This window comes from Eubalaena glacialis, chromosome X, assembly GCF_028564815.1.
Source record: "Eubalaena glacialis isolate mEubGla1 chromosome X, mEubGla1.1.hap2.+ XY, whole genome shotgun sequence".
NCBI classification, from domain to species: domain Eukaryota; kingdom Metazoa; phylum Chordata; class Mammalia; order Artiodactyla; family Balaenidae; genus Eubalaena; species Eubalaena glacialis.
The window spans coordinates 21731749-21746439 of NC_083736.1; the positions used below are offsets into that span (position 1 = coordinate 21731749).

General features: G+C 39.9%; 1 protein-coding gene across 3 annotated transcripts in view; it reads left to right on the forward strand.

The window, feature by feature from the left end:
• Positions 1-14691, forward strand: part of POLA1 (DNA polymerase alpha 1, catalytic subunit) — a 299723-nt gene that overhangs the window by 157263 nt on the left and 127769 nt on the right. The gene's annotated exons all lie outside the window — the stretch shown is intronic.

The window sequence follows — 14691 nt, forward strand, 5'->3', positions numbered from 1 at the left end:
CTGGCATTTTAAAGAAGAATGTCTAATTTTTATAAGTATATAGTAAAAATTCCAGAACAGTGAGTGAGCTGTCTGCATTAGAAAGAAGGCTCCTTTCAGAGTTTTTGTTTTGGTTTTTAACACATTTCATATGAATTAGTTTTTCTCTCTTCAAAAGTTAAAATTAAAAGAAAAAAACACCACATTTCCCATTTGATTTTTCTTAGTGTTTCATTATGTCATTTGTCATCTAAACAAAATTTCTGTTACTTGGAAGTTCACTGTAACTTAGGTAAAGAGGTTACGCTGGCAAGGCATTTCCCAAAAAATGCTCTGGTTCTATTAGGTAAGACTCTTGACTTTGATCAATATCATCCTATAATTTCTACTTATATGTTAGTTAACATATAACATAGCATTATCTTCTTTAAAATCGAACTCATTAAATGAAAATCAAGTATTAGATCATTAGGATGAAGAGTAAACGCATAGAGTTCTAGTCTTGTGATTTTGGAGTAGAATAATTTGTATTTGTCAAGAAAAAAGAACCAAGTGGGTTTGTCTGAAGATATTTTTAAAATAATAATTATGGCTACATTTTGGGAAATCTGAAACATTTTAGTGAATAATCCAGTGCTGTACTTAATGAACAGTTGGATGGGAATAAAGGTTATCTGTGGGTTCACATTCCGCAGTAGATGAAATGTTCAGCACGTGAAATGTTAGGCCTTTATTTAGCATGAAGAGTCCAAATCAAAACTATTCAGCTCGTTTACAGACCTCATTGAGCAGAGCATGATGCTTGACTCTTGGGAAGGATTCTGAGTTTTCTCTCTGTGTTTAGTCTATCAAAATCTTCACCATGGAAATGTTAATACTGGAAGAAGCTCATCTATTTCCTTCTCTAAGAACGGGCAATCTGTTTTGACTAAGTTGAGACTAGGCAGAAAAAATGATCTTCTGAATAGTTAGAAATATGCCCTAACTGAAAGATTGATTTCTAACTGTGTGTGTGTGGTGTGGTGGTCGTGGTTATATAAGTATTTTTCAAGCTAAATAACCTAGTTTTAGGCATCCAGACATTTAACCCAAGGTTTCTATAGCATTTGTTTTAATTGTCTGCCAACCATCTCACTAACAGCAAGTTAGTTTTCCTGTCGTTAACTGCCCACTTGATTGACTTTCCTAAGGAATTTCTAATTAAAATACCCAAATGTCATTCCTACACTTGAAGAATGATATGATTGTCCTCAAAATTAAGAACTTGTTTCTCTACTTTCTGACCTTAGGCATATGTGATTGTCTGGGAGAGAAAGAAATCCATTATTCGTTCTTTTCATGGCCCCACGATGAACAAATGTTTCAAATATTCTCAAGATCAGAGCTTTTATAGAGAAAGCTCATGCACCTCCAAGTTATACTTTATTGGTAGAGTGTTCTCTTTCTTCCTGACCCCAGACTTAAGTGAACTTTGCCAGTGGAGGGATATGGTGTTGAGTTTCTTTTGTTATCGTGCCTCAAGTGATCCTGATTACAGTTAGTTCAGTGTGATATACCAGCTGGAGATTAATACACCAAGTGTACTGGAGATAAGGATGTTGGTACTAAGTACTGAGATTAAGTGACTGTTCTCTGAAGCTAATGACCAAAAGAGTTCCCTCCTATTCTGCAAGTTAAAAAATGCTCCCCACTGGACATAAAGTTGTTAGTGGACTGAGAACAAGAGTCTCCATATTTTTTCATTTTAGTTTTAGAATCACTGCAGGGAAGAACAACCTACGTTGAGAAAGGAGGCATCTCCATAAGGAGGGAGCTTTTGTAAGACAGTGGAGGAGTATAAGGTACTTGACCAAACACTGTAACCTGCCAAGGAACACAGTTCTAGATCACCAAGAAATCTGACTGTCAAGAACAAAAGGGCCCAAGTTTAGGGTAACAAAGTATAGTTCTTAATCACTCTTCAAAAAATATACCACATCTTCTGTTATATTCTGTGGTGAATAAATAGCGCTGACTGAATAAATGTGATGCAGCAAACATTAAAATTTTTATATATCTGAGAATCAGTCTGTATCATAGTGTTTTAATATTGGCTCCTTTAATAGCAGGGGAAATGCTTTTTTCTCTCACCATATAGCAATGATTGTATCCTTCGGATTCTTGTTTCATAGAACATTTAAATTTCTGTATACATAGAAATACAAGAAGCACCAAGCAAGGATATTTCAAGTAATATATTAATTTCCTTAGGAGGAAAACAACTCTAATGCTTTATCTCGAGATTTGATGAAGCATTGGAAGACTTTGAGGCAGCACAGAAAGCTCTAATTCAGAGTTGATTTCATGCCCCTGTCCTAATTGGTTCCTCTATACAAAGTTAAAATTGAACTGGTATTTTTTTGAAAATCATAAAAAGCCAGTTTAAAGACTATATCTCTAAGCTTTTAAGGATGTTTTTAAAAGTCTCAATTTTACAGTGAAAAATTGATATGTGTTTCCCCTCCCCTTAAATTCTGCTTCAGAAGAGCAAATAGACACACACACACACACACACACACACACACACACACACGGAGAGAAACACTAGCTAATCTAAATTGGGAAATGAAGAGGGCTTTTTTTAAGCATGAAAATTTCATCATCTTGTCAGCTGGCAGAATGCCTGCTGTGTGGATTCACAAAGGCTAAGAATTACACTTTCATGAAATTTTCCTCACTAACTGCCCTGGTTAATTTGAAAGATAACCCACTGTTCTAATTCATTCCTCAATTGGGCGGTGCAGGTTTTATCTTTGATCTGACAAAGCATTTGTGTTAATCGTTTTGGCCCTCCAGTAGACACTCTTGGGATTGTGCTTTTACAATAAATGTGTCTGTGATAGCTCTTTAGTCTATTATACTTACAATAGATCCATAGAACTGGTAATTAATTCTCCACTGCTTTGGAAATGGGAAGAATAGGTGTAGCTCTGTCAAGTGCTGCTGGGAAGTTTGTTTAGCTGGTTCATTTTTGAAGTGTTCCCCTCAGCCATCCATGAAGCAGCCGCAGAAGAGAATGTGAGATTGAGATGCTGCCTACCCTGAAGACTTGCTGATAAATGGGAAATCTGACCCCTCTTGGTACCTGGGAGGGGGGTAGTGGGTCATTTACTTTCATCTCAAGTACTATTAGTTATAATGTACATTAAACCCTCATTTTAATACTTAAAGAGCCATTGGTTTCTAAAGGTGGATAGTCAACTGAAATATCCTCCTCAGTTCCCATTGATGGCTTATGCAGGTTTTAGAGTGTTCCAGTGGGGCGAAATGTATTTCTCACCAGCCTTGTAGTGTTTCCAGCGACTTGTAAAGGAGCGTTACTTGGGGCACTTCACTATGATTTTTAAACAGAGGTATTGCTGGCCCTGCATCTAGAAAAATTAACAGTTAACAGCTAATCAGTGCTATGCATATGATAACATTGATTAGTTGCTAGGACCAGAAATAGGTGATTGAATTCCTTAGAGATTTGCTATTGGTTTTACAGTCTCAAAATTTTCCTGACATAAGCTTTCTGAGGACAGGACCTGTGCTTTCTTTGGTGTCTCATCTGTGATCTCTGCTCCAGCCGTTTGCTCTCAGTAGTGTATGCATTTTAATGTTTAGTAATATACTTTCTTGTTTTTTCTTTAAATTCTTTTTCGCACTGCTATCATATTGGCAGAAGGTTTATTAGTGGTTCACAAGATTCTCAGGCTAACACAAGACTCCACATTAATTTAAGGTCATGAAAGCATTAATATAGCCCTTTGTTACCCTGTCTTTATTTTATGTCACTGATTACTGTTGGTTTCAGTATATGCCCATCTCCAAGTTCATAGCCTTAATTTGTTTTCTCGCCAAACCAAGTGTCAGGCAAAGAGGCATTGGCCAGAAATATTTTTATTAAGATGCAAAATCACATCGTGCAGAAACGTACTCTCATTGTCCTGACACGAGAGTCTCACTCCTACTACACAAGGTGGCAGAGAGTGGATGCCTAGCTGTTCTTCCTCTCATACTCCTGCTCTCTCCCTGTATTTTTCCCATTTCTTTCTCAGTATATTAATTGTGGTATAAGTCACATTTTAAAAATCTCTTTTGGACCCACTTTTTTGAGGAATTCCAAAAATAGTGTCCAGTGTCACTTGCCTCATGATGCAGACTTTCTTATGCTCATGTGTGTGAGCACCTAGTAAAGAAGGGAGCATTTGGCCAACGATACTGTGAGTCCCTCTAGAAGACAGCACACATCCAGGAAGTGGAGTGGGATGTTTTGTGGTATATGAAAAAGCCACGTTAATTTTGTTTTTTCACCCTTGCAAAAAAAAAAAAGAAAATGATGCTTGTTAAGTTTGGAATGGATATGCATTCCTTAAAAACAAAATTAATAACAACCACCAAACATAATGTTGTTAAGCCAGAAGTTGAATCTGAGGACAGGACCTTAAAAGTGCAGGGAGGGCAGGGTGAAGTATTGGTTAATATATTTGCTCCACCAAAATTCACACCCACTCAGCCTCACAGGCAACAGAATCCATGGTGTCCAACAGTGCTTGAAGGAGGACCATTTCTTTAGGAATACACAGAGCTCAATTAGTAAATAAATCTAATAATTAAAGATGAAGCAGCCTCTCACCACATCGCCGCCCCCATCCCCACCCCCACCTGTGTAATTTACTTATAGAGCCACTCTTACTTCCATTGCCTTTTGCCTTTCAAATGTAGCAGTACTTCATGACAGCTATCTTGTGCGGGCAGATCTGAGGGTTTTAGAGCCATGCAATGATGTTCAGTAACTCTATCTTGTTCAGCTGCAAATATTTGGTGTTCAATAACCCTCAAAATTTCTCATTTCTTACCTGTGGTGATGTGGGCTGATAGTTTTTAGGTTGTAGGTTGCAATATGCAGTAGTCTCACAGGTACATTAGTTCAAATAGTTTAAACTCTAAGCACCAGTGGAATTATTGTTTATCTCCTTGCCTCTGCATTTATATTTAGAACATTTAAAAAGAATAAATTGGGTTTCTTTTTTGTAAAGACTCTTAACAGCATAATTATAAGTGGTACAAAAGGCATGCAAAGAAGCAGTAGATATCCATCCCACCCATTCAGCATCCCAGGCAGTGCAATCCATGCTGCCCAGCGGTGCTTGAAGAAGGATCATTTCTTTAGGAATCCGTAGAACTCATCTTAAATCTTGTTAAGACAAAACAAAAGAATTAGTATTTCTTTTTGCTCCACACCATTTGATAGGGAAGTTTAGCATAAATGAACACCACGGACACCAGTTGCTTTTTTTAAATGCGGTATTCTAATACCAGGGCCCATTGATGGAGGATTGGTGTGTTTTTATTAGCGAATGGCTGTTTTTTCTTAAGTATGAATATCCACCAAGCTGATTTTCAGTCAGGTATAACATTTTACTGCAACCCCATGGTGTGTTCTACAGAAAAACTAAGAAGTAGAATCTTATTATAAGTAAATGTATTATTGTACAAATCTAAGGGAATAACAGGTCAAATCTAGTCCCCTAAAATGTGCCAGCTACGCGTTCTACACAAACAGCGTTAACATGGTATGAATATTAGTTGTTATAAAGGAGTTCCAGCATGTTGTAGAACTTAGTGTTTGTCTAAGTATAGACCACAAACCATATATCAACAAATTAAACTTGAACTGTTTCAAAAAAAAAAAAAAGGAGTTCCAATAAGCAAATTGGATCAGGTACAGCCTTATATGCCACCTGACTTTTAACCTTCATAGAATAACCAACGTTCCTTGTACTCTCTATATTTATCACAACACCTCTTTATCTTTTGTTTTGTTTAATCTTAACCTTATTGCATGGACCCTATTTGGGGAGGCGCAGAACTAGAGCGTGATCTTGAGGAACTAGGAGGGAACCCACACCAAATTCTCAGGTGCCCTGACCACAGGGAACACTGGCCTCAGATCTTTCTGCAGGGCCTGAGCTCGGGCCATAGCCTGTCTCTTGCCCATGTCATTCCCCACATGTGCATATATTCCTCCTCCGAGAGCTTTTTGTCAGAGGTGGAGGCTGTCGTAGCCAGTGCCCTTGCCTGTTCTTTCCTCCTGTTCGGAAAGCTTAGCACTTGCTTGTATCAGTTTTCAGAGCAGCCCCTGCTAGCCTCGCGATAGACTGTGAGGTTTTGTACTCGAACACCTGGTCAGAGTTCTTTTCTAGTCGTCTAGCGGTTTAGTAACTTCTCGAAGCCACCGTTTTGTAGCTGATAAGACAACGATAGTGATAGTACCTGGCACATCAGGTCATAAGAAAGACTACATGGGATGATGCATCTCCAGTGCTTAGTGCCTCAAGAGCACTCGCTGTTAACGTTCATTATTCTGTTCTGAGGTAACAGTGGATGACATGGCTCGGTCGGGTTCCTCCGCGTGCTCCGCTCCCACCCTGAGATTCAGCCCTGGGCTGGGGCCTCGCTGCCCCGTCTTTCCGAGGCATCCATCTGGAAGCTTCCGTTGTCTCGCCGCTCTCCCCCCCGCCCCCCCAAGTCAGAACGATACCGCTCCGTGCTGTCCTTGCTCCTGGCCCTCCCTGCACTTTGCCAACATGGGAGTTTCCTTTTCAGTGTTGGTGAATGTGGCCCCAAAGTCAGCTTTAGGAAGGGACACTGATAAGGGCAGCTTGAGGAAGTGGCTAAAAGCAAGGAAAGGACACTAGGCTCTTAAGTCCTCCAAGGCCCAGCACCCGGTATTGTACCTAACCTGGTCGTTGCTCAGTAAAAAGTTATTGAATGAGTCATGCTACTCTGAGAGACTGGTGCTATCAAGTGACTTTCCCGGGTTACAAATAGCAGCATCAGGACTGTGATCATCCTTGGGGACCCTGGTCCAGAATTCTGCTCATCACATACGGTAAGACAGCCGTTGATGAGTAGCAAGTTGCACGCCATCCTCACTGCAGTCCCTCTTTCAGTAGGATGCCTCCAGAGCCCTGGGCGTGAGCCTCACAAGCTAAGCCAGGCCACAGGGCTGGCAGGGACATGAGTCCAGAAAGCTGATTACAGCTGCCCAGCCAAGGACCAGCGCGGCCACTGAAGGGGCGCCTGGGGTTTTGGCGGCTTCTGATACGGTTCGCCTCCTCTGAAGGGAAAATTGGAGGTTTTTTGAAATGCTCAAGACATGCCATAGGAGTTGTCAAATATCTGAAAACAAGTGGGTAAAAACAGAAAACTGCTTGTGCCGAAACGGTAGAATTCCTTTCTCAGATTGATTTCTCTAACCTTGGGTCTTTAGGAAAAATTCAACTTCAGGTCTAACTCCAGTCATCTAGAGGTGTACTGTCTTGTAGTAGAGTAAGACACTGAACCAGAACAAATTTCATTTAACCTTTCAAAAGTGAGATTCTCACACCGTTGACCTTCTTGACTTCAAGGAGCAAAACGGAGCTCTCCGTTCTCTGCTGCACAGGTAAAACGAGAGAGGGGAGGGGAGCGCCTCAGGCAATGCGTGTCTCTCAAACTTGGCTTGCTTAGAAAGTATACGTTACGGTTCACACGTGGAAATTGGCCCTTTGCAGATAGTTACAGATACGAATTTCCAGATTGTTGTGTCTAGCTTACTCTCGTGTTAAATGGAATAACTGTATTTCTGTTCAAGAGGGACTTAGTTCAGCTGCCTTTCCATGGTACCATAGAAAAATTCTCAAAGCCTGGGTTCCAAATACTACTAATGAAAATTAGAGCACCAGTATTTTCTAATTGGTGGGTGTTGGTTTGTTTTGGGCTTGGTGTGCGTCAGGTATGGCTTTACCATATGCTCATACCAACACCTACAATGTGTTGGTCTTAGCTGGGTTTTGAAAAGCAGTGTATAACTTTACTGGTTCAAAACTCATTTGACCCTTGGTACTCCCTCAGAAATATTTTTGGTTTCTACCATGTTCCAGCATATGATGACTCTTCTGTTAGAGTTTTGTGACGTACATTATGCAGCTTGTTTTCTGAAAGATCCCCAGCCTCATTCACGTTGCACAGGTGCTCAGGCTCCTTGGCTGTTGGAGAAGCTCTTCGTGTTGCTGGGAACCTAGGTGATTTGCTAGCTCGGCTCTCAGGAGCCTGTGTAGCCAGCCTTCAGTCTCCATCCACCAGCAAAGAATGTTTAAGAATCATGTCAGGAAAAAACCCAAACTGCCCAGGATTTATGTGTATATATATACTAAAGATTTAGAAACCATGTAGATGAAGTCACAGATAATCTTTTGAGGATAATTTCTTTCAACTGCAGCTTTTCATCTAGTCACGCTCAAGAGCCACTCCTTTCAGGAACTGATCAGCAAAGAAAGACCAAAGGAGAGTAGTCTAGTACCAAGAAAGACCTGATAGGGCTTCCCTGGTGGCGCAGTGGTTAAGAATCTGCCTGCCAAGGCAGGGGGCACAGGTTTGATCCCTGGTCCGGGAAGATCCCACATGCCGCGGAGCAACTAAGCCCGTGCGCCACAACTACTGAGCCTGCGCTCTAGAGCCCGTGCTCTGCAACAAGAGAAGCCATGACATTGAGAAACCCACGCACCACAACAAAGAGTAGCCCCCGCTTGCTGCAACTAGAGAAAGCCCGCACACAGCAACAAAGACTCAGCACAGCCCCCAAATTAATTAATTAATTAAAAAGAAAAGAAAGACCTGATTAAATTTTCACAGCATAATGGCTTCTCATGCTGATGAGTGTATGCAATGTTATATAGCACAGTGGTTCTCAAACCTTTCGTTCTGTGGGACCCTGCACACTCTTAAATTTACTGAGAATGGCAAAGAGTTTCTGCTTATGTGGGTTATATTTATTTATTTATTTATTTATTTATTATAACATGTTTATTGGAGTATAATTGCTTTACAGTGCTGTGTTAGCTTCTGCTTTATAACAAAGTGAATCAGCTGTACATATACATATATCCCCATATCTCTTCCCTCTTGCGTCTCCCTCCCTCCCTATCCCACCCCTCTAGGTGGTCACAAAGCACCGAGCTGATCTCCCTGTGCTATGCAGCTGCTTCCCACTAGCTATCGGTTTTACATTTGGTAGTGTATATATGTCCATGCCACTCTCTCACTTTGTCCCAGCTTACCCTTCCCCCTCCCCGTGTCCTCAAGTCCATTCTCTGGTAGGTCTGCATCTTTATTCCTGTCCTGCCCCTAGGTTCTTCATGACCTATACTTATTCATATTTACTAAATTATAAATTAAAACTGAGACATCTACAAACTATTAACCCACTTATAAGCAACAATAAGCCTATTATATGACAAAATTTTTTAATGAAAAATAACTACCTATCTTACAAAGCAAAATAATTTAGTAAGAATAGTGGTATTGTTTTAAATTTTTGCAAATCTCTTTGATGTCTGGCTTCAAAAACAGCTGGATTCTCATATCTGCTTCTGCATCCAATCTATTGTGATATGTTGTTGTTGTGTTGTTTTGGTGGAAGTATATGAAGAAAATTTGGCTTCACACAGGTATGAAGCTGGAAAAGATAGTATTTTAATAGCCTTTTCCATTAATAGTGGGTATTCTTTTTTGTCACTACACCAAACCTTGTAGCATGGTAGTTTCTTTTTTTTTTTTAATTTCTTTATGCAAATCAGTACTTTTTAAAATTATTATTTATTTATTTTTGGCTGTGTTGGGTCTTCGTTTCTGTGCGAGGGCTTTCTCTGGTTGCGGCGAGCGGGGGCCACTCTTCATCGCGGTGCGCGGGCCTCTCGCTATCGTGGCCTCTCTTGTTGGGAGCACAGGCTCCAGACGCGCAGGCTCAGTAGTTGTGGCTCACGGGCCCAGTTGCTCCGCGGCATGTGGGATCTTCCCAGACCAGGGCTCGAACCCGTATCCCCTGCATTGGCAGGCAGATTCTCAACCACTGTGCCACTGGGGAAGCCCCGCATGGTAGTTTCTTAAAGGTTATTTCCAATGTGGAATCTGAAACCATATCAATAAGCCTTTTGTACTCTGGTACATTAACATCCAGTATCTTGAATGGTATATAACATTGTATTTCTGTTTTCCAAATATTTGACAATGAGCGTATATTACTTTTACGGGGGATGGTGCTGATTACATTTTGAAATTTATATACAGTACAGTTCACTCTCTGGTATACAGTTCACTCTCTGGTGTACAGTTCTGTGAGTGTTTACAAATGCATGAGAGTCATGTTACTGTTACCCCAATCAAGATACAAAACACATCTATCACCCACACCCCCTTTCCACAATTCCCTTGTGCTACTTCATTCACTTGCACTTTTTAAAAAAAAAAAAATTATTTATTATTTATTTATTTAGTTTTGGCTGCATTGGGTCTTCACTGCTGTGCACAGGCTTTCTCTAGTTACGGCGAGCAGGGGCTACTCTTTGTTGCAGTGCGCGGGATTCTCATTGCAGTGGCTTCTCTTGCCGCGGAGCAAAGGCTCTAGGCGCGCGGGCTCAGTAGTTGTGGCTCACAGGCTCAGTAGTTGTGGAGCGCAGGCTTAGTTGCTCCACGACATGTGGAATCTTCTCGGACCAGGGCTTGAACCCGTGTCCCCTGCATTGGCAGGTGGATTCTTAACCACTGGGCCACCAGGGAAGTCTTCAGTTGCACTTTTAAAATAAGTTCATTCAAAAGGCTAACCTCACATCATATGCTGAGTCCTACCACTTTTGCTTATGAAGTGTCATGTTTTCCATCCATGGCATTATCTTCCGTCTGGAAGATATGCTGCCGCCATTCTCAGAGATGTGCAGAATGAAACTTTGTAATATATGTGTTTCTTTGCTTAGCTAGGAGTGGGTAGGTACTTGATCTGTGAATATAAAATTAAATTATAAGGACAACTCCCCCACAAACAGCACTGAAGAAAAATTCTAACATATCTGTTGGAACTTCATCAGAAGAGAAATTTTAGATCTGAGGATTTGAGAAAGAAAATTAGGTCGTATCTTCAACTCAGTTACTTTCATTCAATGGGTCATGAAGACAGAACCCCAGCAGCATGAGCAGTGGGTCCAGCACTCAAGTAATTATATCCCCTACTCCAGCTTCCTAGAAATGAAACCTAGATATTGAGCCACTTAAAAGGAAGACTTAATTTTCCTATATTCAAATGTGCATCCATTTTAACCTACCCATGTCTATAGCAGTTTGCTGTTTTACAAATTCTAGCACATGTATAGATTTATATAACTACCACCACATTCAGGATACAGAATAGTTATATCGCCCCAAAAAACTTCCTCTTGCTATCCCTTTATAATCACACATTCCTTCCCACCACTAACTCTGTCTGTCATGGATGGATCAGTAATGGATCTGTTCTCCTCACTATATTACTGTCTTTCCAAGAATGTCATAGAAATGGAATCACCTAGTACACAGCCTTTGGGACTGTCTTCCTTCATGTAGGTTGTTCCTTTTATTACAGAATATTATTCCAGTGTATGGATGTATCAGTTTCTTTGATCCAGTTACCCACTGGAAAGTGTTTGGCCAGTTTTTAGCAGTTATGAATTCGGCTTATATAAACGTTCGTGTATAGGATTTTGTGTGAGCATAACTTTTCATTCTTATAGGTTAAATAGCCAGGAGTAGAATTGCTGGCTCATATGTTAAGTGTATTTTTACCCTTTTAAAGACATTGCCAAACTTTTTCAGAGTAACAGCACCAATTTTCATTACCACTAGCAGCATATGAGAGTTCCAGTTTCTGGGCATCCTCATAAGCTCTTGGTATCGTTGGTGTTTTTTATTTTAGGCATTCTAATAGGTGTGGGCAGTATCTCTTCATGGTTTTAACTTGCATTTCCCTGATGGTTAGTGTATTTATATTTGCCATCCTTATATCATTTTTGGTGAAATGTCCAAATTTTCCCCCATTTTAAAATTTGCATTATTTTCTTACTGTTGAGTTTTGAGTTCTTATATATTCTAGATACAGGTCCTTTGTTGGATATGTGATTTGCAAATATTTCCTCCCATTCTGTAGCTTGTACTTTCATTCTCTTAATGCTGTGTTTCACAGAACAAACTTAAAATTTTTTTTATTTTATAGATCTTGCTTTTGGTCTAATGTCTAAGAATTCAAATTTTATGTCTAGATCTATGATCCATCTTGAGTTAATTTTTGTGTAAGGTGTGAGGGTTAGGACAAGGTTCATTTTTTGTGGGGGGAGGGTCTATGTAAGTCCAATTGTCCTAACACCACTTACTGAAAAGACTGTTCTTGCACCTTTGAATTGCTTCTGTACCCTTGTCAAAAACCATTTGAGCATACTTGTGTGGGTCTATTTCTGGACCCTCTGTTCTCTTTCATTGACCTCTGTGTTTAGCCCTTTGCCAACATCACAGTCTGGATTACTGTAGCTGTATAGTAAGTCTTATGTAGTGTGATTCCTCCATTATATTTTTTTAATAGAATGTTTTAGCTATTCTAGTTCTTTTGCCTTTCCATATAAATTTGAGTCAGCTTGTCTATCAACAAAAAACGTCTTGCTGGGATTTCTTTTGGAATTATATTAAATGTATATGTTACTTTGAGGACAGTTTTTAAAATCTTTTTATTTATTTTTATTATTATTATTATTATTTGGCTGCGTTGGGGCTCTGTTGCTGTGCACGGGCTTTCTCTAGTTGTGGCGAGTGGTGGCTACTCTTTCATTGTGGTGCACGGGCTTCTCTTTGCGGTGGCTTCTCTTGTTGCAGAGCACAGGCTCTAGGCACGCGGGCTTCGGTAGTTGTGACGCACGGGCTTAATTGCTCCGCGGCATGTGGGATCTTCCCAGACCAGGGCTCGAACCCATGTCCCCTGTATTGGCAGGCGGATTCTTAACCAAGCTCCACCAGGGAAGTCCCCTTTGAGGACAGTTGACATCTTTATTATGTTGAGTCTTCCAGTCTGTGAACATGGAATGTCTCTTCATTTATTTAGGTCTTCTTATTTTTTCATTAGCATTTTGTAGTTTTCAGCATAAAAGTCCTATATGTGTTTTTTTAGATTTATACCTAAAGGAGTTCATTTGGGGAAAGTTTTTGTTTGTTTCGTTTTTTTGCTTTTTTAATTTTGGTTTCCAATTCTACTCCCTAGTATATAGCATTTACAGCTATAGAAATTTTTTTCGACATTTCTATAGTTAAGAGAATTACAGGTGAATCAGTTGGTTCTCAAAAGACCACTGAGGACCCATGAAACATTAAAAATAACCTGCATAAATACATAGTTAATATGCAGCCTTTAACATTTATTTTACAAATCTGTATTTATTGGCCCAAATATTTGGCCACATAATAGCGTTGAGTTTTTAAAAAACACCAGCTTATGTAGTGTAGTGTCACTTATGTAAAATTTTTGTATGTGTGTATGCTTAAAGAAATTTCTAGAAGGATTTTACCATAGGTCAGAAACCATATCTGAGTGGTGAAAAGTTTAGGTGAATTTTATTTTTTCCATATTGCTTTTCTCTCTTTGAATATTTCATAATAGGGATTGTTTTTATCAAAATAGTGAAGCTGCTTAAAAGAGAAAGGAAAAATAAAACAGTGCATTTTAATATGGTCCTTACCAGTAAATAAGGATAGTATAGACTCCAGTCCTATTTGAGAATTAAGTCCTTGCATCTTAGAAATGTTGATGTTGCCCCAGCCATTTTAAGATTCTAAAATTTCATACTGAAAACCAAAGGAACATTTTGAGACAGATGGAACATTCCAAGAATGCTGCATTAAAAATTTTTTTTCACCACAACATTTCTTTTTTAACATATGCCTGTCTCTGTATCAAGCAGACAGTGGATCTCAACCTTGGCTGCACATTACAATCACCTGGATGGGTTTTTTTTTTGTGTGTGTGTGTGTTTTTTTTTAAGGTTTATCTGAACCAGGTCTTTCTTTTTTTTTATTTTTTATTATTTATTTTATTTTTGGCTGTGTTGGGTCTTCGTTGCTGTGCGCGGGCTTTCTCTAGTTGCAGTGAGGGGGGCTACTCTTCGTTGTGGTGCGCAGGCTTCTCATTGCGGTGGCTTCTCTTGTGGCAGAGCATGGGCTCTAGGCGCACGGGCTTCAGTAATTGCGGCTCACGGGCTCTAGAGCGCGGGCTCAGTAGTTGTGGTGCACGGGCTTAGTTGCTCCGCAGCATGTGGGATCTTTCCGGGCCAGGGCTTGAACCCGTGTCCCCTGCATTGGCAGGCGAATTCGTAACCACTGCGCCACCAGGGAAGCCCACCTGGATGGGTTTTAAAAAGAGTGTCTCATGGGTCAACCCACCCTGGAACGTTAGGTTAGAATTTCTGAGGGTAGGCAAGGGCCCTAGTGTTTTTAAAAATTCCCCCCTGTGATTACTAAACTTTTCAAAAAACACATGTTGATGAATTCTAATGTAATGTATGAGAACCACTAAGTATTTTAAATGTGATTTCTATATATGACCTCTATGGTTATTATTATATATATGATTTCTATATATTCATATAGTTCTATATATGAAGTTATGAGAATAAAAGGTATATATGCTTTCACACGTGTATCAAGTTAAATGTGTACTTAAAAATGAGAAGGGGGAAGAGCCACACAAATTGTTTTATGGAAAGCTCGTTAATTTGCATTTCAGGTGAACGGTAGAAGATTATTAATGGGCTCTTCCAATGGAGCATGGTGCCAACAACAAAATGCTTGCAATTGCTTGTG